This window comes from Phaseolus vulgaris, chromosome 11, assembly GCF_051622355.1.
Source record: "Phaseolus vulgaris cultivar YP4 chromosome 11, ASM5162235v1, whole genome shotgun sequence".
NCBI classification, from domain to species: Eukaryota; Viridiplantae; Streptophyta; class Magnoliopsida; order Fabales; family Fabaceae; genus Phaseolus; species Phaseolus vulgaris.
In genome coordinates, this window is record NC_143508.1 from 35,425,861 (window position 1) to 35,453,137 (window position 27,277).

A 27,277-nucleotide genomic window follows, 5' to 3' on the forward strand; every position below is an offset into this window, starting at 1 on the left:
GTTTCTTTCACTGTTTTGTTTTCTGTTTTTGTGTATTTTCTGCTCATGGCTCATTTCTCTAGTGGAGAGTCCTCCAAACCGTGCTCACCACAAAAGGCAGCCCTTTATGAGGACTTAAAGAATGCCAAGCAATCCAATGCTCACTATCTTGAGGTGATAAGGAAGATGGAAGCACGGCTCCAAAGTTTGGAGTTAAACCGAGAGGAAATGCATCAAAACCGTGAGCAAAGAACTCCTCCTCCTAGTCGGCATTCTTCAAGGCACTCCCATGGTTATTATGAAGACAATCCAAGGCCAAGACATCATCACCATGAAGAGAGGCGCCAACATGTGGCTGGCCCTTGTTCTCCAAATGTAAAACTTCCTAGTTTTAATGGTGATAGTGATCCCAATGTATACTTAGGATGGGAGGCTAAGGTTGACCAAATTTTTGATGTAAATGGGGTTAGGGATGAGCATAGAGTTAAGTTAGCTTCTTTAGAATTTTTGGACTATGCCATGCAATGGTGGCATCAATACCTCATGGACATTGACCTACACAAGAGGCCGCCCGTGGTCTCTTGGAACGATTTGAAAGCATGTTTACGCGCTAGATTCGTACCCCCACACTTTAGGAAAGACCTTATGTTGAAACTCCAACGGTTTCATCAAGGCGCGCTAAGTGTGGATGATTACTTTAAACAACTAGACACGCTTTTAATTCGAGTTAATATGGATGAGAGTGAGGAGGCTAAGATAGCTAGGTTTGTGAGTGGACTTCGAAGGGATATTCAAGACGTGGTAGAGTTACAAGAATATTCTTCTTTGGAAAATGTGGTGCACCTTGCTAGCAAAATTGAAAATCAACTTGCAAGGAAAAAGGCTTTCAAAAATTCTTCTAAAGATAACTACTACCACTCTTCTTGGAAAAATAAAAACTCTTTTTCAAACATCCCTTGTAAGGACTCTACTTTCAAACCTAGAGAGTCTAAGCCTTCCAATTCCAATGCTAGGCCTAAATCACCACAAAAATCGTCTAGTAAGAAGTGTTTTAAATGTTTAAGCTATGGACATATTGCTTCTAATTGCCCTACTAAAAGAACTATGTATATGCATGATGGGGTAGATAGTAGTGAGCATGGGTCCGAATCTTCTAGACATTCCTCACCTTCTAGATCCCCAAGTGAGAGTGAAAGTGAAAGCCCACATGAGGGTGACCTATTAGTAATAAGACGCATGCTTGGACAAGTGTTAAAACCTTTTGATGAAACTCAAAGAGAAAATATTTTTCATTCAAGGTGTCTTATTAATGATAGAGTTTGCTCTTTGATTGTGGATGGAGGGAGTTGTGCAAATGTGGCAAGCACAAGAGTGGTAGACAAACTTGGATTGCCTACCATCTCTCATGCCAAGCCCTACAAGTTACAATGGTTGAGTGAGGTGGGTGAGATAGTGGTGAACAAACAAGTCCTCATTACATTTTCCATTGGCAAATATAAAGATGAGGTCTTGTGTGATGTTGTTCCAATGGAAGCTACTCATATCCTTTTAGGTAGGCCATGGCAATTTGATAGAAAAAATTTTCATGATGGCTTTACCAACAAAATTTCTTTTAACATCCATGGACACAAAGTCATTCTCAAGTGTCTCTCTCCAAAGGAGGTACATGAGGACCAAGTCAAAATGAGAGAAAAGAGAGAGAAAGAAAAAGAAATTAAAAATTCCAAGAGAAGCCTTCTCATATCTTCCCAACAAGTTCAAAAGGTAATAGTTACTCACAAGCCTATTTTTTTAGCTATTCCTAGACCTATTGAATATGAGTCGGCTAAGGATAGTCCCACATGTTTGGACCATTTGGTAAAGGAATATGAAGATGTGTTTCAAGATCCTCCTAAAGGCTTACCACCTCTAAGAGGGATTGAACACCAAATAGACTTCATGCCCGGGGTTTCTTTACCAAATCGCCCTGCATATAGGACCAATCCCCAAGAGACCAAAGAAATTCAAAGACAAGTTGAGGATTTATTAGCTAAGGGGTGGGTACAAGATAGCATGAGCCCATGTGCTATGCCTGTCATACTTGTCCCTAAAAAGGATGGGACATGGAGGATGTGTACGAATTGTCGTGCTATAAATAATATCACCATCAAATATAGGCATCCCATTCCTAGGTTAGATGACTTGTTGGATGAATTACATGGGTCTAAAATATTTTCCAAAATTGATCTTAAGAGTGGTTACAATCAAATTCGAATTAAACATGGTGATGAATGGAAAACCGCTTTTAAGACCAAATTTGGTTTATATGAGTGGTTGGTCATGCCTTTTGGCTTGACTAATGCTCCTAGTACCTTCATGCGACTCATGCATCATGTTTTAAGAGCATTCATTGGCAAGTTTGTTGTGGTTTACTTTGATGATATTCTTATATATAGCTTGTCCTTAGAAGATCATGAGTCACATGTTAGACAAGTTCTAGAAACCCTTAGGAAGGAGAAGTTGTATGCTAACCATGCTAAATGTTTCTTTGCATTAGATCATATAGACTTCCTAGGGTTTGTGGTTAGTCATAAAGGGGTGCATGTAGATCAAACAAAAGTTGCAGCAATTCAACATTGGCCTACACCCACCAATGTTAATGAAGTACGAAGCTTTCATGGCCTTGCTAGTTTTTATAGGCGGTTTGTGAAAGACTTTAGTACAATTGCCGCACCTTTAAATGCCATAGTAAAGAAGGATGTGGTTTTTAAGTGGGGACAAGAGCAAGAAAATGCTTTTCAAACTTTGAAGGATAAATTAACTAAAGCCCCCATTCTAGCCCTTCCTAACTTTGCTACGACATTTGAAATAGAGTGTGATGCCTCTAATATAGGCATTGGGGCCGTCCTCCTTCAAGAAGGACACCCCATCGCTTATTTTAGTGAGAAACTCAAAGGGAGTCATCTCAATTACTCCACTTATGGTAAAGAACTTTATGCTCTTGTTAGAGCTTTGCAAAATTGGCAACATTATCTTTTTCCAAAGGAATTTGTGATTCATAGTGATCATGAGTCCCTTAAATATTTGAAAAGCCAAAGCAAGCTTAATAAGAGACATGCTAAGTGGGTGGAGTTTATTGAGCAATTTCCTTATGTGATCAAACATAAACAAGGTAAAATTAATGTAGTGGCCGATGCTCTTTCACGAAGATATACCTTGTTAAATGTTTTAAATGTTCAATATTTAGGTTTTGATCACATAAAGGAACTTTATCATGATGACTTAGATTTCTCTCTAATCTATCAAGAGTGTTCCAAGGGAGGTCACAAAGACTTTTTCTTACATAATGGTTTTCTTTTCAAAGGAAAAAGACTTTGTGTTCCCCAAGGATCCATTAGACAATCTCTTGTTAGAGAGGCTCATGAGGGTGGGCTTATGGGACATTTTGGGGTAGCTAAGACCTTAGAAACATTGCATGAACATTTCTTTTGGCCTCACATGCGCAAATCCGTACATACCTTCTGTGATAGATGTATAGCATGTAGGAAGGCTAAATCTAAGGTCCAACCCCATGGTTTATATACCCCTCTTCCTATCCCTACAATGCCTTGGGTTGATATTTCTATGGATTTTATCTTAGGACTACCCAAGACATCGAAGGGTAAGGATTCCATCTTTGTGGTAGTGGACCGTTTTTCTAAAATGGCTCATTTTATTCCATGCCACAAAGTGGATGATGCATGCCATATTGCAAATCTCTTCTTCAAGGAAGTTGTTCGTTTGCATGGACTTCCTAGAAGTATAGTATCTGATAGGGATTCTAAGTTCTTAAGTCACTTTTGGCGGACCTTATGGGGGAAACTTGGCACCAAACTTCTGTTTTCTACTACCTGCCACCCCCAAACTGATGGTCAAACCGAAGTGGTTAATAGAACTTTGGGTCAATTATTAAGATGCTTTATTTCCGGGAATCCAAGGGCTTGGGAGGATTTACTACCTCATGTTGAATTTGCCTATAATAGAGTAGTGAATTCCACCACTAACCATTCTCCTTTTGAGGTTGTTTATGGGTTTAATCCCCTCACACCTCTCGATCTTCTTCCCATTCCTGTCCTTGATGAGGTTCTATGCAAAGACGGTTTTGAAAAGGCATCTTTTGTTAAAGATTTGCATAACCGCATCAAGTTACAAATTGAGAAGAAAGTTGGTAAGTATGCTGACACTGCCAACCAAAGGAGAAAGGCATTAATCTTTGAGCCCGGTGATTGGGTTTGGCTTCATTTGAGAAAGGATAGATTTCCTTCTCTAAGGAAGTCCAAACTTATGCCTCGTGGTGATGGCCCTTTCCAAGTCATCAAGAGGATTAATGATAATGCCTATGAGTTAGATATGCCCTCTACTTATCTTGGTAGTAATTCTTTCAATGTTACTGATCTCACTCCTTTTGCTGCAGGTTTCCCAAATTCGTGGACGAATTCTCTCCAACCCGGGGAGTATGATGGAAACCAAGTAGAGGATGCTCTAGGCCATGAAGCCCAAGCCCAACAAGGGGCCCAAGCCCATCAAGGGGTCCAAGCCCAACAAGGGGCCCAAGCCCAACGAATTACTAGGAGCATGGCAAGAGGTTTGGGACAAGAGTATAATAAAATGGCTCTTCTTATTTCTTTTGTAGAATAGGGGTGTGAATGTAATAAAAAGGTGTAAGTAGTAAGGGAGTCTAGGGGGGAGTGTAGATAGGAGCCTAGGGGGTGCCAAACCGAATTTCATTGCATTTGTGTGCCATTTAGCTTGCATTTTCAGCACCTCTAGGCTATAAATAAAGGTGCTTAGCTTGTACAATGCAGATTGGAATTTTATAGTAGAGAGACTATACTCAATTTGGGAGAGAATTTGTGAGTTTTGAGTCTTCCTCTTCTTTGCCTTATCTTGTGAGCTATGGTGAGCTTCAAGTGGTGGCACTCCATCACTTATCTTGGTTCAAGGTTCCAAGTGGCGTGAATGGCTTCTTCCAATTATCAAAATCCAGCAAGCATCTTCTTCTATAAGTGTTCTTCTTCCTTTTCTTCAATTTCCATTTGGTAGCTTAATTTCCTAGTGTTTTCCTTCATTTTTCTACCGTTTACATTTCTGTTTTCAGCTTGGTTTCCATTTATTCTATTTGGTTCAGTAGCTAGCTTTTCAATTCTGTCCAGTTTTTAATTCTTGTTCTTTATTCCTTGTGTTTGATTCAATTTGACAATACATGGACTTCCATATGAGTCTTGGTTGGTGCTAAGTTTTGGTGAGTTCTTGAATTTAGAACATTGATCCAATTCTAAAGTAAAGTGCCTTTCAATCCAGCTCAAGTTGCTCCTAAGAATGTCAAGAATCATGTGTTCTTGTAGTTACATTCACATCACCGTGTCTGAGCCCCTTGAGAGCATCATCTAAGTATGAAACGCAGTGAGATGGGCTTCAGGGTCCTCCACCCAAGTGAAAGACGCTTTCACTGCCACAGTGTTAGCCAGGACCACCGAGTCCATGATCTCTTGGGAAAATGGCATAGGAAAGTTGCGCGGTGGGGATGGGGGTGCAGATCTGTCCCCAGCCGCACGCTCCTCCCGCTCATGAAGGGCTTTGCGCAGCTCTTCGTTGATCCTGTTGAGCTCTTCGTTCCTTGCTTGCGACGCCACCAGCGCCTCGTGCATCCTTTTCTGTTCAGAACGCGATGCAGCAACGTTCTCCTGCAGCGTCCTCATCATGTCCATCACTTGCGTCATAGACACAGCATCTTCGTTTGTTGATGGCGCAAATGAACTGGAGCGTGTTGTCCTCATCCTTCCTCAGCAAACTCAGCAACTCAAAGAACTCCAAACAAACGGTGAAAACATCAGGAATCGACTGCGATAGCGAGCAGTCGAACAGAAAACACCAAAAACACCACAAACACGAACTATGGATGGGAATCACCTTTTATACGGCCCCACGGTGGGCGCCAGATGATCCTGCCGGTTGACTTAGCGCAAGAGCGTTGCCTCGTCACGGTCTTCCTCACCAGCTTGACACCACGTGCCCTCCGAGTTCCCACCACAGATAGCCTCTCTGAGAACCTGAAAGACACACAGTGGCGCCTCTGCGGCCGGTGGCGCTCCGACGCTCAAGTTAGTGACAAAAACACCCAAAATTGAGAGAAAATATGCTCTGAAGGACCGTACTGAAAAACACACAACCCTAGCAGAATGAGCCGTAATAAAAAAAACCTACCTCTGCAAATTCTGTTAAGGTTACCTTTATAGCTAGGTTTTTTCTCTCTCCAAGCCGTTATGCTTTTGGATGCGTGGCTCGCATCCAGCCCTGCACGTGTCGCCATCTGGGCTGGGATGGCAGGTAGCACCCAGCCCTACACGTGTCATCACCTGGGTTGGAGTAACTAAGAGAATCAAACCCTACACGTGTCGTCATCTGGGCTGGGCCAAATTGAACGTCACTTTTGCATCGTAGCCAGTCGCGCGGCTAAGTCCTCAACTCAAGGAGTAAACTAACACGCGACATGCTCTAGAGCACCACCCGACAAGGCGAGTATCGAGTGCAGCAAAGTGCACCATCTCTGTGATATCGCTTGTCTCTAATGGCACCCTCCTTACCGTTGCGCCATGCGTGTTCTGGCTGAGGAAACCTTGCCATCAACGAATGTCCACTATGGGAATCCCATCACTGATAGGCGAGCTGTCCCCTCAACCTTAACACCCTTCACGCCCCATGCTGGCGCAACAATCGCCTCACTGGAGTTGTACACTCGAACTTACACCTCTAGGCCACCACCAGCTTCGATCTGAGCTCGTCGGAAGATCAGGCGACGTGCTTCCTGCGGCGATGTCGAGCTGCATGATCGCCAATCGCCAAATACGTTGATGACGAGCCAACCCGGCGACAACCGGGCATGTTCATCGCAGAACGCCAGTTCCATGAACTGGCGACCACGCTCACCACTGAACCATCCTTCTTTTCTAGCCTATGTGTTCCGCTGAGCACGCCCCACCCGGGCACGTGCAAGACACGTCATCACACCCGATGATCTGGTCGGTACAAAGAGTCTAAAAATATTTTGAGCATCATCTACCTTGTGGCAAGGAACAAAGTGGGACATTTTTCTAAAACGGTCCACTACCACAAAGATAGAGTCATGGCCTCTTGCAGTCCTAGGGAGTCCTAAACTGAAGTTCATGCTAATGTCTTCCCAAGGAGCATTTGCAATCGGCAAGGGAATGTAGAGTCCATGAGGCATTGTTCTAGACTTTGCTTTTAAACATGATATGCATCTAGAGCAATGTCTTTGGACATCCTTTCTCATTTGTGGCCAATAAAATTTTTCTTTCAAAAGATCTAGAGTCTTATCAACTCCAAAATGGCCCATGAGTCCCCCTTCATGTGATTCCTTGACAAGGAGCTTCCTATGTGTACCTTGGGGAATGCAAAGTTTTCCTTCTTTAAAAAGATATTCCTCGGCCACATAGTAACCTCCTTGTGCCTCCTATGTTGACATTGGGCATAGATGGATGAAAATTCTTGATCCTCTTGTTAAAGCTCTCTTATGTGATCAAATCCAAGAATTTGGGCACCTAATTTTGAAAAGAGCACATGCCGCCTTGAGAGAGCATCGGCCACTATGTTGGTGCTTCCTTTCTTGTATTTGATTATGATCCTGCCGGCAACTCGAACGTGGAGGAATCGCTTCACAACACTCTTGGTCCCGCCTACGCGACTGGCGTTTTCTACAGGATCACCCTCAGAACCTTCTCTTGGATCTCAAAACGTGACCTGCAAAACACACAGACGGCGCCTCTAGCGGCCGTTTGCACTCCGATGATCAAGTTAGTCCACAGAACCACCAAAGACTAGAAAACTAGTAGTGTGTGTGTGAAAAACTCTTGCTCTCTGTTTTTTCGTCCCCCTCACTCTCACCTTGATTCTCTCTTTTATCTCTCTTTCCCTGCTTCTGGGCATAACAGAATTCTGTTATGCTTTTCTGGCATGTGCCAGAACCCTGTTATGCTTTTCAGAGAAAGCGTACCTTCAGAATCAGCAGTGGGAGCGTGAGAGTCTGTGCATGTCTGCGTGTCTCTGCGCTTGGCTGCGCCTCTCTGTACCTTTAGCGGTACGGAGTGCACTTTTGTCTGGACCGCACCTTTCTCAGATGGTGACACGTGAAGGCCTGCAACTCACATCTAACCACACACGTGTCATTTACTGGAAGGGCTCTAGCGCTTCTCTTTGTGTGCCTAAGTTACGCCCTTGCGGAGTAACTTAGGATGTTTCTCTTATCTGGGCAAATCGCATACTCTTGGGAGAACGTCGGGTGTGGCTGGTCTAGGCACACTCACCAAACGTTGCTCTCTGCGTAGGCGACTTACCCTTCACGATGCCACGCACGTAATGGGTTGAGGGAATAACCAATCACTGACTGGTTTACTAGTTCCCCCAGGCCACTCTCGTGCATGATTCCCTGAGGTGTGCTCATGCGAGATCCATGCGTAACGCTCTCGCTAGGAACCTCATTCCCAGTTTAACTGCGTGTAACACGAGACCCCGATGACAACACACCCGATGACTGATCAGTGTTTATTTGCTTCTCGCGTTCTGCCTTCAGGCGTTAGTCTGAGAACTGGTCTGTTGGTGGCCACTTGGCTACTGACCACCGATCACCATTCTGGATGATCTGTCCCCCGACCTCTCTGCCGCCTGATCTGTCGGTAGTCACTTGGTTACTGACCACCGATCACCGCTCTTGGCAATCGTCCCCCTGACCTCTCTGCCACCTGGTCCACGTGTCACCCTGCGAGTGGTCCACGTGGTTCTCTGTTGCTGACGTCATCGACTACCGATGACCGATCGGATCACAAGCCCCCCAGTCTCGAGTCGAGAACTCGTTCTCAGCGAAGAGACTAAGTGGTGGTGCCCTCAGTCCACGTGGCAAGTGGGGCCGCCTCACGTTCTGCTTCTTTAACGTTTGGACTTCTTCTCTTAATCTCGCGACACGTGGCCCTATCAACGGCCAACGCTGTGCGTCGCTAGCGCTTCTCTTATTCAAATTGGCGCGCCCTTTCACTGTTCCTCCATCTTCTTCATTCGACTCCCAGACTCTCTGCGAACGTCTCCTCTGCGCACCCATCTTTCTTCAAATTTTCTGCTTCCCAAACTCTTGCGATCACCCAAAGGTATGGTTTTTCTTCTCCCTGGCCCCTTTTTGGTCACCTTTACCGATTGCATTTATCATTCTGGTTATCATGCATTCATCTTCTCTATTTCCCTCTCTCGAACCCGCGCTAGGGTTTTTCATGCCCTCGCTCTGACTTCTGCTTCTTCTTCTTTCTCTTTTCACCTGGGCATCTCCTTCTCCTTTCCCCTCTCTGTTTTCACCGAAACATTCATCATTCCCTCTTCTTCCATTCATTCTGACCTTTTCGTTTTTTCTCCATTTGCAGCTATCTCACGATGGCTCGCTTGAAACAAACTGCGCGCATCATTGCCCCATCCTCTGGTGCACAGCCTTCCGCGAGTGCGCCATCCTCTAGCGCACAGCCTTCCGCAAGTGCGCCAGCTCCACCACCGCCTGTGGCTACCTCCTACCACGACAATGCCAGAGTCTACGAATGGGCTCCCTTGGCATTGCTCGCTGAAACCTCGACCCTGCTGCCCAAGGGTCATCTCACGTCTCTGCTAAGTCGCAACCCCGATGAGCCTTCCTGCTCCATCGACAGGGAGAATGACTTCAACATCCAAATCCGCATTCCTCCCCGAGGAATGCCTATCTGCGCGGATGACAGGGCCACCAATGGGGTGCCCTTCGTCTTCATCTACTCCGCTATTTTCAAGAGGTTGAAGCTGCGCCTCCCTTTCACTTTCTTCGAAAAGGAGCTGATGATGGAGTTAAACGTCGCGCCTTGCCAACTCCATCCAAATGCCTGGGCCTTCATCCGGGCGTTTCAGATCCTCTGCAGCTATTTCGGGCACAACGCCTCCGTGGACGTGTTCCTCTACTTCTTCGAAGCGAAGAACCCTGGGGACAGGTCCTGGGTCAGCCTGAACGGGGTTGCTGGACGGGTGCTACTGGGCCTGTACCAGCAATCCTTCAAAGATTGGAAGGGCAGATTCTACATCATATCTGCTACCCCTCAAAGTCCAAATCTGCTCGAGGGGTACCCCCTCTACTGGGTTCCTGGAGTTGAATTCAAGAAATCCAGGGGCCTCGAAGCTATGGCCCCCTATGAGCGCGAGCTGTGCGGGCTGCTCCTGGGGGCCAAGTACAATTCTGCTCGTCTCATCAAAGACGAGTTCGATGTGGTGGCCTTAAAAAAGTACATAGGTAGCTCTTCTTTCCCCTCTTAGGATACCTGCACCTTTTCATGCATGCTTTTATGTGTTTTTTAACTTACTTGCATACCTTGGTCAACTAACCCCTCCTTTTCTCGTCTATGCAGACTCAATGACGGGGAAAGATAGGAAGCTGGCCTTGCTGGAGCTTGCCAAACCTAGGGGAGCCAAAGGCACTGGCTCCTCTTCTTCTACAACTGAGCCCATTGCAGCCCCTCCACTCTCGGTCGCGCCAGCTGAAGGCCCCGAGCAAGGGAAGAAAAGGAAAAGGCTGGTGAAGGCTTCCACTTCTTCTGCTGCTGCTGCTGTTGCTGCCTCAACTAAAGAGGAGAGCTCAGGCTCTCCTCTTGTACACCGCCAAAGGAAGAGAGCAGCAGTTGAGGGGGCCTCATATCTCCAGCCTGGAGAGATTGAGGTGGTGGAAGTAGAGGAAGGGTCTTCCCCTCCTCCCTGCGCTCAAGTTGCCTCAGAGCTCACCAACCTTCCTTCTCCAGGCCAGCAGTTGCCTCCAACTACCAAACTGCCATCTTCCCCCCCAGCAGGCCAATCACCTGGTCCATCCGCTCATCCTGCTGGAGGCGCTTCTGCCCAAACTGGGGGTGCACCACCACCACTGCTGCCAATCCCTACCACCACTGCTGAATGTGGTGGGTCTAGCTCGCGCCCAAGCACTTCTGGGGCCACCCACGAGAATTTCAGCAGGGTCATCACCCTGGTTCGACAGCTCATAAGCAACCGGGAGCTCGTCGAGTGGAATGGTGATGAGGTGGACATGCACCTGGCAAGGCAGGTAGTGCTCTCTCTGGAGTTCTCCACCCAGCATCGCAAGCAAATAGCCCTGGAGAAGAGGGTGAAGGAGCTTGAGCACGACAAGGAGTCACTGCGAAGTGACTTCGAAGCTGCTCAAGGGTCCGTTGAACTGATGCGAGGCATGGTGGAGAAGGCTAGGAGGGAATACCTAGCGCAGGTCCAAGAGACCATCAAGACGGAGATCTTGATGGGGCAGACGGTGAGCTCTTTGGACTGCGCGGTGGTGGAGCTTAGGGCCGAGACTTCCTCCCTGCGCCAACTGAACACTCAGCTAGTGGGAGAGCTCGAGTCCACCAAAGAAGCAGCTGTTGCTGGGGAGAAGAGGCTTGAGCAGGTGGTGGGCAAACTGTCTGAAGCTGCCTCCTCCCTTGCTGTCGTCACCACTGAGAGAGATGTTGCGGAGGCTTCAAAGCAAGAACTGGAGGTGGAGAAGGCTGATTTGATGAATGTGGGTGCTGATGCCCTTACAGATGGATTCGAGCTAGCACTCGAGCAAATCAGATGCGTTCTCCCAGACCTGGACCTCTCGCAGTTCAGCATCTTTCATGAAGTGGTGGATGGAAAGCTCATCCCTCCTGCCCCTTAAGCTTTTCTCTTCTCTGTAAATTTATCTTCTGCACAATTTTTCTTTGTACTTTAAAATTGTATAAGACTTGACTGTGAATATAATATCTCAATGCTTCTTTTCTTGCATAAGTTTCTTCCCTTGTATTTTCTTTGAGCTTCACTTATCTTTATGTGCGCGACTAACTGTTAGCTAGCTTAGGTTCAGCGCGATCTTGGGCTTTACCTTTCCTTTCGCACACGACTAAGTGTTAACCAGCTTAGGCTTAGCGCGATCTTGAGCTTTGTCTTTCACTTTGCGCACGACTAAGTGTTAACCAGCTTAGGCTTAGCGCGATCTTGAGCTTTGTCTTTCACTTTGCGCACGACTAAGTGTTAACCAGCTTAGGCTTAGCGTGATCTGCTTCTCTTATTCTTTCACTTCTACTTGATCACGACTGGCTATTCCCTCAGCTTAGTGTTTAACAGTCCTCGTGCGCTGCTTTGCACCACTAGCCAATCACTGACGACTCAACAGTGATCGTTCTTTAGTCTTTACTTAGCTTCTCTGTCGCTCTAGCGCTAAGTGCATAGAGGACTTCGACATCGATCGCTCAAGGTGATGCCTCGTCTTGGGGAAAGAAAAGTGTTTCTCGCTAACCCCTCTTACTTTCCCCAAGGTCATCACCCTTTGGCGGGTTGAGTCGCTCATTCCCTGCCTCACTCCTGGGGAAGGGTTTCGGACTAAGAGTCTTACTGGGCCAATATTGGTGTATGCCAAGTGGGTAAGGACGTTTTGTCAAAACCTTTCCTTTCCCTCCCTTGGTCTTACTAGCACCCCTGGCTTTTCAAACCTTTAACTGCTTGCGCTCACACCTGGGGTGAGGAAGACTTAGATCGGTGCCAGTACTTGCGCCTAGGGCAAGTAGGGCCTAACCAATCACCTGCACTTGCACCTGGGGCAAGGAGGATTTTAACTTTAATACTTGAGCACACTTTATATGCTGGAAATTTTTCTTTAATTGGGTGGCCTCGTTAAAAACCCTCCTTAGGGAAAAGAGTGCCCCCTTGTCTGTTCAACTGTTTCCACCACATACAAAGCATGTATTTTTTAGCGCGAGAACGCCATTACTGTACAACTTTAACTGAAATAAAATTAAGTGGGTGGCGTTCCACGTTCTGGGGATTGCTCCTCCCTGCAAAGTCTCTAGGCGATAGGCTCCGTTCTCCAATGTCTCCACCACTCTGTACGGGCCTGTCCACTTTGGGGATAACTTGTTCTGCATGTCATTCTGATGCGCCTTTCTCATCACCAGATCACCTTCCTGGAAGCGCCTGGGCCTCAGTTTAGAGTTGTGCCTCCGCTCTACTCTTCTCTTCACAGCTTCAGCACTGACTCTGACCTCTTCTCGCACTTCGTCTAGCAGATCCAGATTCACCTTACGCTCTTCATTGGACTCTTCAGCAACGAAGTTCAAGAATCTGGGGGAGCTCTCCTGTATCTCCACAGGAATCATGGCGTCTGTCCCATAGACAAGGCTGAAGGGTGTCTCATGGGTGCTGGACTGTGGGGTGGTGTGATAAGACCATACAATTCTGGGGACCTCCTCTGCCCAGCCTCCTTTGGCCTTGTCTAGTCTTCGCTTCAGCCCCCTGAGCAGCACTCGATTTGCTGACTCCACCTGCCCATTGGTTTATGGGTGCTCCACTGAAGCGAAAACCTGTTGTATCTTTAACTCTTCACACATCTTCCTCAGCTGATGACTTGTGAACTGGGTGCCATTGTCGGAAACCAGCCTCTTGGGTATTCCGAAGCGGCAGACAATGTTCTTCCAGACGAAGTGTTCGACTTTCTGTGCGGTGATGTGTGCGACTGGCTCTGCCTCCACCCACTTGGTGAAATACTCGATGGCCACAATGAGGAACTTCATCTGCCTTGTCGCCAGGGGAAAGGGTCCTAGGATGTCAATCCCCCATGTATGGAATGGCCACGGGCTATGGATGGACCTCAACTCCTCAGGGGGTGCCTTGTGCCAGTCTGCATGCAGTTGGCATTGTTTGCATCGCTGAGCAAACCTTATGCAATCTTCCTTCAGCTTTGGCCAGTAGTACCCCGCGCGGAGTACTCTACTTGCCAAAGCGCGACCACCTACGTGGCTTCCGCACACCCCCTCGTGCAGCTCAGACATGAGTCTGGTGCATTGCTCGCCGTGTACACAGATCTGCACAGGGTGAGAAAATCCAAATCTAAATAGGCTTCCATCTATAAGAGTAAACTTACTTGAACCCCTCTTTATTCTTTTTGCCTCTGCCAGATCGAGCGGGAGTACACCATCTTCTAAGTATAGTTGGTATGGCGTCATCCAGGTGTCGGGTTCCTTCTCCGCATGGACCTCCATCGACTCATCGGTCTTTGACGGTCGCGATCTCACCCTCGGTGCTCTCAGCGTTTCTTGGGTCAACGACCGATGACCGATCGTTAGACGCTCCATTGACTTGTATACATGAAGCACCTGGTTGTCTGATACGAACGCGCGCGGCACCTTCAGGGTCTCCTGAATGACGGTCCTCTGCTTCCCCCCCTTGCCTGAGTTGGCCAGCTTGGCAAGCAGGTCTGCTCGGGCATTTTGCTCTCTTGGCACGTGCACTAACTCAAACTCGGCGAAGGACGTCTTCAGGAGCTGCACATACTCCAAGTAGGCTGCCATCTGGGGATCCTTTGCTTGGAACTCCCCCGTAACCTGCCCGGTGACCAGTAAAGAGTCGCTCTTGGCCAGCAGATTTCTTGCTCCCATTTCTCTTGCTAGCAACATTCCTGCGATCAGGGCCTCATACTCCGCCTGATTGTTGCTAGCTTTGAAGGCAAAGCGGAGGGACTGCTCGATCAGTACCCCATTTGGTCCTTCCAGGATGACTCCAGCGCCGCTTCCCTGCTGATTAGAGGAGCCATCCACCGATAACACCCATCGAAAATCTAGCCCTTCTGCAGGTGTCGCGATCGATGACAGCTCGACTACAAAGTCCGCGAACACCTGCCCTTTGATCGGTCCTCGGGGCTCGTACTGAATATCAAATTCTGACAATTCTACTGCCCATTTGACCATCCTGCCTGCTACATCAGGTTTCTTCAATACATTCTGGATAGGCAGATCAGTCATCACCACCACTGTGAAGCTGTGGAAGTAATGCCTGAGTCTTCTGGCTGAAAACACCACCGCCAGAGCAGCCTTCTCGAGGGCTTGGTACCTCATTTCAGGGCCTTGCAGCACTTTACTCACGAAGTAAACAAGCCTCTGGGCCTGGTTCTGCTCTTGCACCAGGACTGAGCTGACTGCTCTCTCCGTCACAACAAAATATAGATGAAGAGGGATGCCTACTTGAGGTTTTCGCAAGACTGGTGGGCTCGCCAGATACCCCTTTAACTTGATGAAGGCCTCCTCGCACTCCTGTGTCCAGAGAAATCTGCTGTTGCGTTTGAGACACTGGAAGTATGGGTGACCTTTCTCCCCTCCAGCGGACATAAACCGGGACAAGGCCGCCAAGCGACCGGTGAGCTGCTGCACTTCCTTCACCGTCGTTGGGCTCCTCATCGCCACGATCGCCGCACACTTCTCTGGGTTGGCTTCGATTCCCCGCTCTGTTAAGAGGAAACCCAAGAACTTCCCAGCCTCTACACCAAAAATGCATTTCTCAGGGTTGAGCTTTAGCCCGTACTTGGCAATGGTGGTGAATAGCTCTTCCAGATCAGCTGCATGATGCTTCTTCTCTTGGGACGTAACCACCATGTCATCTACATAGGCGTGTACGTTCCTTCCCAGCATGGGCGAGAGCACCCTATCCATGAGCCGCTGGTAGGTAGCCCCCGCATTCTTTAACCCAAATGGCATGACCTTGTAGCAATAGCAAGACCGTTCCGTCATAAACGCAGTCTTGCATTCATCCATTGGGTGCATCCTGATCTGGTTATACCCCGAGAAAGCGTCCAAGAAGCTGAGTAGCTTTCCCCCCGAGGCGCTATCAACTAGAGCATCTATACTGGGTAAGGGGTAAGAATCCTTGGGGCACGCCTTGTTGAGGTCAGTGAAGTCCACGCACATCCTCCACTTGCCGCTTGCCTTTTGAACCAGTACCACATTCGCTAGCCACTCGGGGTACTGGATTTCTCTGATGTGGCCCGTGGCAAGGAGCTTCTGCGCTTCGTCGTGGATCACCTTCCTCTTCTCCTCGTTGAATTTCCTTCGCCTCTGTCGCACAGGTCGAACCATAGGGTCCATCGACAGCCGATGGCAGAGGAAATCGGGGTCGATTCCTGGCATGTCGGATGCTGACCATGCAAAGGCATTCATGTGCTTCTCAATCACACCCACGATCAGCCTTCGCTCTTCTTCAACGAGGGATCCCCCTAACTTGAACTTTCTCCCCCCGATGTCCATTTCGACCCATCCTTCAGCTGGGTGGGGCCTTCTCTCACTGGCGATGACCGCCCTCGCGATCCCTGACTCGCGGGGAGTGATCGCGCCTTCCTCTTCTTCTTCAACTTGGGCTACCTGGGAGCCCCCCACCACAGCATCCTCCATCCTCTGAGCGCCCTGTGTCTCTCTGACCACCGATCGCTCTTCGCGCACGCCTGGTGGTAGTTTTGTGGTGACGTGGCACACACTTCTCTTTTGCTTCAAGCTGTTCTCATAACAGCGTCTTGCCTCAGCCTGATCCGACCTGATGGTTATCACGGTCCCCTCCATCGACGGCAGCTTCAACTTCATATGCCTCGTCGATGGTATTGCGCCCAGTCTATTGAGTGTTGGCCTCCCCAACAAGACATTGTACGCAGAAGGGGCGTTCACCACCAGGTACTTTATCTTTTCAGTGCGGGCTGTCGTTCCGTCAGTGAACGTTGTCCTCAGCTCGATGTATCCCCGCACCTCTACCAGATCTCCTGCAAAACCGTAGAGACACCCGGTATACGGTCTTAGCTGATCAGGGGACAACTGTAGCTTGTTGAATGTTGGCCAGAACATGACATCCGCCGAGCTTCCTTGATCTACGAGTACTCTATGCACTCGTCTTCCCGCTGTGATGAGAGAAATGACCACAGGGTCGTTGTCATGCGGGACAACGTCTCGTAGGTCAGCTTTCCTGAAGATAATGTCCACTTCAGGGTAATGACTCTCATTCACTGCATCTACCGCCATCACCGATCGAGCGTATCTCCTTCTTTGTGAAGCTGTGCATCCTCCACCAGAGAAGCCTCCCGCGATCGTCTGCACTTCCCCATGCACAGCGACTTCATGCTGCTGTTCTCCAGTCTGGGATCCTGACGCGCGATCACCCTGCGGCTCACGCAGGTAATCTGCTAGAAAACCAGACTTCACCAACTCTGCCAGTTGGTGTCCCAGCGCCAAACAGGAATGAAGTGTATGGCCAAAGGCCTGATGAAACTCACACCATTCATTCTTCTTCCTTCCAAGTACCTTATCTGTCTTCTCTGGTACTCGTAGTCTTGCGGCTATAGCAGGAAGGGCAATGAGATCCGCCAATCCCACCATGAAGTTGTATCTCGGGGGTGCGTTATTCTCCCTTGCACGCCCCCTGCTCTGGTCTTTGCCTGGTGCATAGGGGCGAGGTTTTTCCCGCACCTTCTTCCCCTCCTTGGCCTCATGCACCCTTGCTTGCTGTGGCTTTCCTTGCCCTCCACGCGGTCTTGGTGGTGCAGCACTTCCTCTCTTCTCAGAAACCTCTGTTTCTGCCACTATGTGTGCCACCGCACGTCGTCGGATCTCTGCAAAGGTGTTGGGATGGCTCCTGATGAGAGATTCGCTGAAGGGGCCAGGCAGCACTCCTTTCTTGAACGCGTGCACCAGCATATCTTCATCTTTGCTGGGCAATCTAACCACTTGTGCCCCAAAGCGGTTGAGGTAGTCCTTCAGCGACTCCCCCTGGTATTGGCGCACGTCGAACAGATCGTAGGACACCACTGCAGGTGCCTTGTTGACGATGTATTGTTCAATGAAGAGCTTCGAGAACTGAGAGAAAGACGTGATGTGTCCTTCTGGTAGGCTCACGAACCACTCCATGGCGATTCCGCTGAGCGTACTCATAAACATTTTGCAGTAGACAGCGTCTGAACGATGCCTTCACCCCCACCAGGTTGGGAGGCACCATGGTTCCCATGATCTCAGGGGAGAATGGCATGGGGAACACTCTTGGAGGTGAGGGCTGTCTAGACACCCTTTCGTCAACCATGTGTTCCCTCTGCGCCTGCAGCGTCCTTCTCAACTCCTCATTGACGCGATTCAGCTCGTCGTTCCTGGTTTGCGACGCAGCTAACTCCGTCTGCATCCTCTCTTGTTCAACCTTTGACGCTGCGGCGTTATCCTGCAGCGTGCGCACCATTTCCAGGACCTGCGCCATTGTCACAGCTCCTTCGTCGGCGGATGGCGCAGGCGATGGCTGTCTGTTTCTAGGCATCTTTCTCTATCAACGAAACTGATAAAACTTTGGTAAGCTTTAAAACTGTGGTATATATGGGACAACGATTCACTCGTGCCCCACGGTGGGCGCCAAATGATCCTGCCGGCAACTCGAACGTGGAGGAATCGCTTCACAGCACTCTTGGTCCCGCCTACGCGACTGGCGTTTTCTACAGGATCACCCTCAGAACCTTCTCTTGGATCTCCAAACGTGACCTGCAAAACACACAGACGGCGCCTCTAGCGGCCGTTTGCACTCCGACGATCAAGTTAGTCCACAGAACCACCAAAGACTAGAAAACTAGTAGTGTGTGTGAAAAACTCTTGCTCTCTGTTTTTTCGTCCCCCTCACTCTCACCCTGATTCTCTCTTTTATCTCTCTTTCCCTGCTTCTGGGCATAACAGAATTCTGTTATGCTTTTCTGGCATGTGCCAGAATCCTGTTATGCTTTTCAGAGAAAGCGTACCTTCAGAATCAGCAGTGGGAGCGTGAGAGTCTGTGCATGTATGCGCGTCTCTGCGCTTGGCTGCGCCTGTCTGTACCTTTAGCGGTACGGAGTGCACTTTTGTCTGGACCGCACCCTTCTCAGATGGTGACACGTGAAGGCCTGCAACTCACATCTAACCACACACGTGTCATTTACTGGAAGGGCTCTAGCGCTTCTCTTTGTGTGCCTAAGTTACGCCCTTGCGGAGTAACTTAGGATGTTTCTCTTATCTGGGCAAATCGCATACTCTTGGGAGAACGTCGGGTGTGGCTGGTCTAGGCACACTCACCAAACGTTGCTCTCTGCGTAGGCGACTTACCCTTCACGATGCCACGCACGTAATGGGTTGAGGGAATAACCAATCACTGACTGGTTTACTAGTTCCCCCAGGCCACTCTCGTGCATGATTCCCTGAGGTGTGCTCATGCGAGATCCATGCGTAACGCTCTCGCTAGGAACCTCATTCCCAGTTTAACTGCGTGTAACACGAGACCCCGATGACAACACACCCGATGACTGATCAGTGTTTATTTGCTTCTCGCGTTCTGCCTTCAGGCGTTAGTCTGAGAACTGGTCTGTTGGTGGCCACTTGGCTACTGACCACCGATCACCATTCTGGATGATCTGTCCCCCGACCTCTCTGCCGCCTGATCTGTCGGTAGTCACTTGGTTACTGACCACCGATCACCGCTCTTGGCAATCGTCCCCCTGACCTCTCTGCCACCTGGTCCACGTGTCACCCTGCGAGTGGTCCACGTGGTTCTCTGTTGCTGACGTCATCGACTACCGATGACCGATCGGATCAGATTACATAAGGAAATTGTTCAAGAAACTCCATCCATTTAGCATGTCTCTTGTTGAGCTTGTGTTGGCCCTTTAAATACTTTAAAGACTCGTGATCACTATGGATTACAAATTCTTTGGACACAAGGTAGTGTTCCCAAGTCTTTAGGGCTCGCACAAGAGCATAAAGCTCTTTGTCATAGGTGGGATAGTTGAGGGTGGCACCATGGATTTTTTCGCTAAAATATACAATGGGGTGTCCACCTTGCAACAATACCGCACCTATGACCAGTACCGATGCATCACATTCTATCTTAGAGGTTTTAGAAAAATTTGGGAGAACTAGAATTGGTGCATTGGTGAGTTGAGCCTTTAGCCTTTGGAAGGCTTGCTCATGCTTATCACTCCAACAAAATACAACATCTCTTTTGACAAGTTCATTGAGAGGGGAAGCTAAGCTTGAAAAATTAGGTACAAAACGTCTATAAAAGCTAGCTAGCCCATGGAAACTTCCTACATTGTTGACACTTTGCGGAGTTGGCCACTCTCGGATGGCTTTGATCTTCTCGGGGTCAACATGCACCCCCCTTTTATTAACTATGAAACCTAGGAAAACTATGCTATCTACACAAAAGGTGCATTTATCACTATTGGCAAATAAACTATTTTTCCTAAGCACTAGAAGAACTTCCCTAAGGTGACTTAGATGGTCTTCTAGGGTTTTGCTATACACTAAGATATCATCAAAGTAAACTACTACGTATTTACCTATACAATCCCTCAAGGTATGATTTATGAGCCTCATGAATGTACTAGGGGCATTAGTAAGCCCAAATGGCATCACCAACCACTCATATAATCCAAACTTGGTCTTAAAAGCGGTTTTCCATTCATCACCCTCTTTGATTCGAATTTGGTGATACCCACTTTTAAGGTCAATTTTAGAAAATATGGTTGACCCATGTAACTCATCAAGCATGTCATCAAGCCTTGGGATTGGATGCCTATACTTGATGGTGATGTTGTTGATTGCTCTACAATCACAACACATACGCCATTTTCCATCTTTTTTTGGCACCAACAAGACAGGTACAGCACAAGGGCTTAGGCTCTTTTGAACCCAACCCTTCTCCAACAAGTCTTGAACTTGTGACTCTATCTCCTTGGTTTCCTCGGGGTTAGTTCTATAAGCGGGCCTATTTGGTAGGCTTGCCCCCGGAATGAAGTCTATTTGATGTTCTATACCTCTAATGGGAGGGAGTCCAATGGGTCATTCATTAGAGAATATATCTTCAAATTCACTTAAAAGATTTTCCACTTGAGGAGGTAGACTCATGGGTTCATTACTTGTGGCAGTGCATGCAAGTGTTCCCTTACAAAAGATTAGGCTAGGTTGTTCAAGAAGAAGCAAATTTTCCAAGATGTTTTCAAAAGGCTTTTCTTGTTGAGCAACCTTGTGGGAAGGAACACTCTTCTCCCACGCCTTTCTATCCCTAAGGATTTTCTCTTTTTCTAGCACTCTTTTTTTTTTGTTTTCCTCATCCCTCTTATGTTTCATTTGTATTTGGTCTTTTACCACTTGAGAATGTGGTAAAGGACTAAGTACAAACTTCCTATGCTTATGGGTGAAGGAAATCTCGTTAGTGAAACCATCATACAAGGTTTTCTTATCAAATTGCCATGGTCTCCCTAATAAGATATGGCAAGCTTCCATAGGCACTACATCACATAAAACCTTGTCTTTGTAGTTCCCTATGGAAAACTTGATTTCCACTTGTTTATCTACACTTAGTTCCCCATTTTCATTGATCCATTGTAGTTTGTAAGGTTTTGGATGAGGAACTACTTGTAGATTAAGCTTATCAACCATCCTAGCACTACAACAATTGCAACTAGATCCACTATCCATAATGAGGGAACATATATTTTCTAAAACATTACACCTTGTATGAAAGATGTTCTCCCTTTGTGTTTCCATGGATGTGCTAGGTTGATTGTTGAGGGTTCTCCTAATCATTAACAATTCTCCCTCTAATGGAGCTACCCTCTCATCCTCTCCCCCTTCCTCTCTCTCACCTGGCTCATCTTCACTACTAGTGTATTCGTCTACACCTTTTAAGAACAAAGTTCTTTGGTTTGGGCATTGTGCTTGCACATGTCCTCTTCCAAAGCACTTAACGTCCCTAGTTCGGATGGGTGGGGTGGAGGCATCTTTTGCTAAGGGCTTGGTAGTTTCCTTTGGTTTTTCTCTAGATGTGCTACCCTCCCTTTTATAGTCTTTCTTGGGATAAAAGCTAGAGTATGAACCCACCCTTTGACTTGAAGTTTTGCGCAAATTTTGTTGCTCAACTTTAATGCAAAGTTGAACCAAATCATTCAAGTCTTGGTAGGGAAGGAGTTCAACCCTATCTCTTATCTCAAGAGAGAGGTATGGCGTGAAGGGTGAAAGAAGTTAAAAAGATAGCTAAGGTAGGTTCAAAGAGAACACCTCGCTATCCAGCTCTAGCCCCAGATGAGGGAACAATGGTCGAGTCATGAAGGCAAGAAAGTTCACATCGCCAGAAGCCTACGGCGATCAGAAGAGTTCCAGGCGATGACAAGAGTAAGGGCTCACTTTGCTGGGCAGATCAGGTAAACTGTATTGTGATACTAGTTTAAGTTAAAACCTACTGCCTAGTAAGTAGCTTAGGTTAAGGTTTATTGCCTTAAGTTTGCAAGTTATATTAAATGTCATCGCTTAAGAGTTAATAGTTGCTCAAGTTTTACTTTGAGTTAACAGTTTGATAAGTTGTTACAAGGTTAACAATTTAATCAACTTCAAAGCAGTGTGTGAATGGTTAAGCCCGAAGCATCGCTGAGTTAATTCGTTTAAGCAAGCTTCACCGGTTATGTTGGTTAAACACACAGCGAGTAAGAGGCATTTAAAGCGAAGTATCAGAAAACAGCATTTCAACAGTGAAAGTTATACAAGAAGTGGTTGTTCGAGTTCACATACATACATAAACAGTTACATGATCGGAAATTACAAACAAAAGATGAGCGGCAGGATTCAAAAACAAGGTGATGGAGGGAGGCAGCTAGTCTTCAGAGGGTACGATCTTCCCATCCACCACCTCGTTGCAGATTGACACCATGGAGAGGTCGAGCTCGGGGTATTGACATGCTACTTGCTCCAGAGCGGCGTCAAACCCGGCGGTCAGGACTTGGCCAGTGCTTTGCTCGAGCTCTTGTGTTTGTTTCTTCAGCTCTTCGGTTTCCTCGCGAGCTCGAGCAAGGTCTTCAGCAACCTTTTTGCCTTCGTCCCGAGCCTGGGCCAACTCTGCAGCAATCTTCGTGGCCTCCTCTCGAGCTTTGGCGAGCTCATCAATGGCATCGTCCCTTTCCTTTTCAACCTACCCAAGGAGCACCTCCCGATCTGCTGACCTTTTCTCAAGGTTTTCCACCTTGGTCACATCTGCCTTCTTTGCAGCCTCCAAGTTCGCCACCTTGAGCCTGTAAGGGACAAGCTTGCTTTCCAAGTCGATCTTCTCTTGGACTTGGAGGTGCAGTTTCTGGCGCAGGTCGGAGGCCTCCTTGCGTGTGCTTCTTAGCTCCGCGTCCATTGCATCCTCCAGCCTGGAGTGCTCCAACTCGGTCATCAGCAGGTTGCACGAGAGCTTTTCAGCCTCAACCCTTGTAATCAGATTTGACTCCTTGAGCGCTGAGTTCTCCTCTTGGAGCTTCTTGAGGGAGTCCTTCACGGCCTTCGATACGATCAAGGGGAGATCCTCCGCCATCATCTTCAGTTTAGCTGTGAAAGGCCCCAAGATCTCTTCGAAGGAGGTTGGGAGGCTTGAGGTTGTTGCTGGTGGAGGTGCTGGAGGAGTTTGGTGCTGACTTTCACCACCACCCTCTTAAGTTTGTAGGGAAAGGGGAGCTTTTTGGCGTGGTGGTGAGGTTGGAGACTCTGTTATCAAAATCGGCAAGTTATGAGCGCCCTCATCCTCGCCTAATGCGGCCCCCGCGATAGACGTGGTAGAAGGAGGACCCTCTCCAGCAGATACGAAGTGTGGAGGCGCTTGGAGGGTTCTCTATGAAGTTGGGGTCGCTGCTCTCAACTACGGGGGGTGCGGCGGCCAAGGGTGTTGCTTGGACTGGTTGTGATGGAGCTGGAGGTGAGGGCGGTGTTCGTGTTGGGAGTGCAGGTGGTGAAAAGGGAGCCGCCCTTTTCCTTTTGGTGATAAGGCCATCCTCAGTTTCTTCATCGTCCTCTTCTTCCTCTTGCACCACCTGAGGAGCTTTTCTCTTGGGTTTCCTCAAAACCAGCTTCTTCCTTTGAGGGGCGGGCAGTACCCCGGAAGAAGTTGGACCTCGGGGAGGAGTTTTGCCTTGGGAAGAGGCGATCGCCACAACCGGGTTGGGCACGGCTTGGGAGTCCGCCGCGAGTTTGTGCGATCGGGCGATCGCCCTCAATTCTGTCAGTTTCCCTTTGCCCAACATATTATCTGCACAAAATAAAGAACAGATGAGCAACCAAGGCAGAAGCAAAATATGCAAGCGCATTCATATAGAGATGACACAAGCAGTACATGGATGAAAGATCAAGGTCAACACAGAATGATAGAATACCAAAACAGAGTGCCAAAAATTCTAAGTTAGTTCTAACTCGAAGTGAAAGACTTGGTGCTGGGGTCGGAACTAACCTATATGTATTTCGAGTTGGCTCTCGAAAAACTCAAAGGGGATTATCGAGGCAGTGGGGAAGGTAATGTTGGCGGCGGCCACGCTTTTCCAGAAAAGACAAAGATCTTTGTCTAACTCCCCCATATTGTCAGGACTCCTTGGTCTTCTGAAGCTGTCCTTAGAGTCCTTGTCCCCCTTGTGTACCCAATATAAGGGGAAGTCGTCGAGCAGTGAGGGGTCTTGGTCGTTTTGGCACACCTTCACGAACTTCCCTTTCCAGTCTTTGTAAGATTGCTGGAAGATTGAGAAGATGGATCTCCCAGCAATCCCGTTCAAGCTGACCCAGAGGCGATCTCCAGGATTCTTTTCCTCAAACAGAAAGAGGAAGACGTCGACTGAGGCCGGCAGCAACAGGTGCGCACAAAGAATTTGGAATGCCCTCATAAACACCCAGCTGTTGGGATGAAGCTGGGCGGGGGCGATGTTGAGCTCAGTTAGCAGCTCTCTCTCGAAGCGGGTAAAAGGAAGACTAAGCTTCACTTTCTTGAACAAAGTGGTGTAGATGAAGCAGAACAACTCGCCGTTGTTCCCCTTATCGTCCGTGCAGATCGGTTCACCCAGGAGGCAGGGCAGCACGCCCACTTTGCTATCATGCTCTTTATGGAAGGAAAGGTCGGGCTGATCTCCTTTCCTTAATCGGTGCACGCCTAACTCAGTGTTTATCGAAGAGGTCTCTTTCAACAGAGTCGGGGTGGCCCAAGGGTAGAGTTTCTTATAGTCTTGCAGAGGAATAGAGGCTCCTCCGGCGAGTGGTGGAGTTGCCTGGGTAGGGTTGGCATGAGAAGGAGCAGGCCTCTCGGCCTATGCAGAAGGAGCACCAGAGGCTCGAGATGGGTTGCGCGTCGATGGAGGATTTGTCCTAGGGACAACCCTACTGGTTTTGGGTGGAGGGTTTCGCGACGAGGAAGGAGGGTTAGCGGTGGACTTCGTGTGAGCCATCGCAGGAACTGCAAGGGAAAGAGAAAGGGATGAAATGAGGATAACAGAGAACGACTCGATTGAGGACGAAGAAGACAGAGCAAACGAATAAGGGTTCGCTGAGATAAACGTTATGAAGGACGAAGCCCTAGGTTACGAGAAAAAAAGAAAACAGCCCACAACGTATGCTTCAGCCCACAACGTATTCCGTACCAGCGCCACGTAAATCGACGATGACATGACCTCTTAGTCTTTTTGCTGGACAAGCTTCAGCTTAAGACTGGGGGGCTTGTGTACCGACCAGGTAGTCGGGAGTGATGACGTGGCAGCAAGCGATAATATAAGCATGTCGAACGGGACACCTGGCTGACAGAAGGGAAGTACATCGAGAAGTCTGTGTAGTCGCCAAGTGTTGGCTTGGCATTCTCCGATCTCTAGTATGTGTAATCGGCGGTCACCAGGCTTACGTCATAGTCGCCGCATATGAGTTCTAGGAGATCAGGTGGTTAAAGACCGCCGAGAGGGGAACATCGCCGAGAGATCAGGAAGGCTTGCTTAAGGTTTTCATGAAGTACAAGCACGAAGGATGAGGTTATCAGATAAATCATTCCCTAGCCAGAGGTCGAGGCAAGGGAACAGTTTCCCAGAACATGCATGATGTGCAAGTGAAGCAGATCGTGATAGCGGCAGGCGAGACCACAGATAAGGTGTGCATGGTGACACCCCGTACTCGCCACTTAGAAGAGATTGTGCTCCAAGGAAGGTATGCACCGAGTTATTCCTTGCATGGGTAACTTAGTCGAATAGCTTGAAGAGTAGAGGTGACGCTCAAGTAGAAGGGGGCTCCAGATGGTGACACGTGTACAACTGGATGCGAGCCACGTGTCCAGAGGTGTAACTGTCAGGAGAGAGAAAGTGCTCAGGTATATAAGGAACCCTAATGAACTTCTGAGGTACGCGCGTTTCGAACACTTCTTTACGCTTTTGAGAACACTTGAGTACGCTGAGAGAATACTTGCACGGTTCCTTGAGTTTAGCTTTTCTCTCTTAGTATTTGGTGATTCCGTCACTGACTTGAGCGTCGGAGCGCGATCGGCGGCAGCGGCGCCACTCTGTTTCTTTCAGGTTCTTGCGAGGAATTGAGGCTTGAAGGACAGAAGCTAACGTGGCGCGAAGCTAATCGAGAGAAGATACCGTTGACGTGGCAAGGCTCTTGCACTCGAGTCAACCGGCAGGATCAAGAAGCATAAGTAAGAATATGAAGATGAAATGATCGATTATATTCAGTGTGGCAGTACAAAGTAATAGGTGGTTATGAAGGTACAAAGTTAAAAAGGAGGCTAATCCTCAGAAAGAGCTAAGGGAACGATTTTTCCCTTAACGATGTGGTTGAGAGGGTTGCAGCTGGAGGTGTCAATCCCTGGATGTGCGCATGCCACCTGGGCTAGAGCCTCTGCGAACCCCTCAGCGAAAGCGCCCGCGGCGTCGTCAACCAGCTCTTTCTCCGCTTTCTCAAGGCGCTTGTCTTGGGAGGCCATTTCTTTCTCTTTGGCTACCAAAGTATCGTCCCTCTCTGCCTACAGTTTGGAAAAATCAGTTTTCAGCAGGTCAAAGGCTTCAGTCTTGGCATTGAGCGCCGCCTCCACCTCGCCCAGTTTTACCTCTCGAGTGACACAGCGGTCCTCAAGGTTCTTCATTTTGATCTTGGAGGCTTCGGCAGCATCTTTGAGCTCAGCGATCTCCACGCGAAGAGGCACAGTTTGCCCCAGAAGTTCAGCGTAGGTTTGGCTGCATCCTTTGCTTTTTGAGCCTCCTTCAAGGTTTCTTTGTACGAGACCTCTTGGTGGAACCAGCGACGCTCTTGAGCTTGAGTTTTCTCTTTCAGCAAGGCCAGCTTCTTTTCAAGAGCCAGTCAGTTGTTGGCTTTTGCCTCAGCTTGTTCCCGCAAAGAGCGGGTGTTAGAAAAGTATTCCCCAATGTAATAGGCAACACCTTCTTCCGTGGTCTTGTCAGTCGAGCCTCCCAGCGTCGCCTGGTGCATAAAGCCTCTTAGAAAGCCTTGGACCGGTTGGGGAAGCTCTGGGGCCGGCGCAGGAATAGGTGTGCGCGCAGACTCAACCCCACCCCCCAAAGCTAGTTGATGGGGCGGTGAGGTAGCATTTGGAGGATGCTCCCTCAAGGACTCAGCACCATGGTTGGAAGAAGAGTGGGAGGTGACGACCTTTGTGGTCCTCC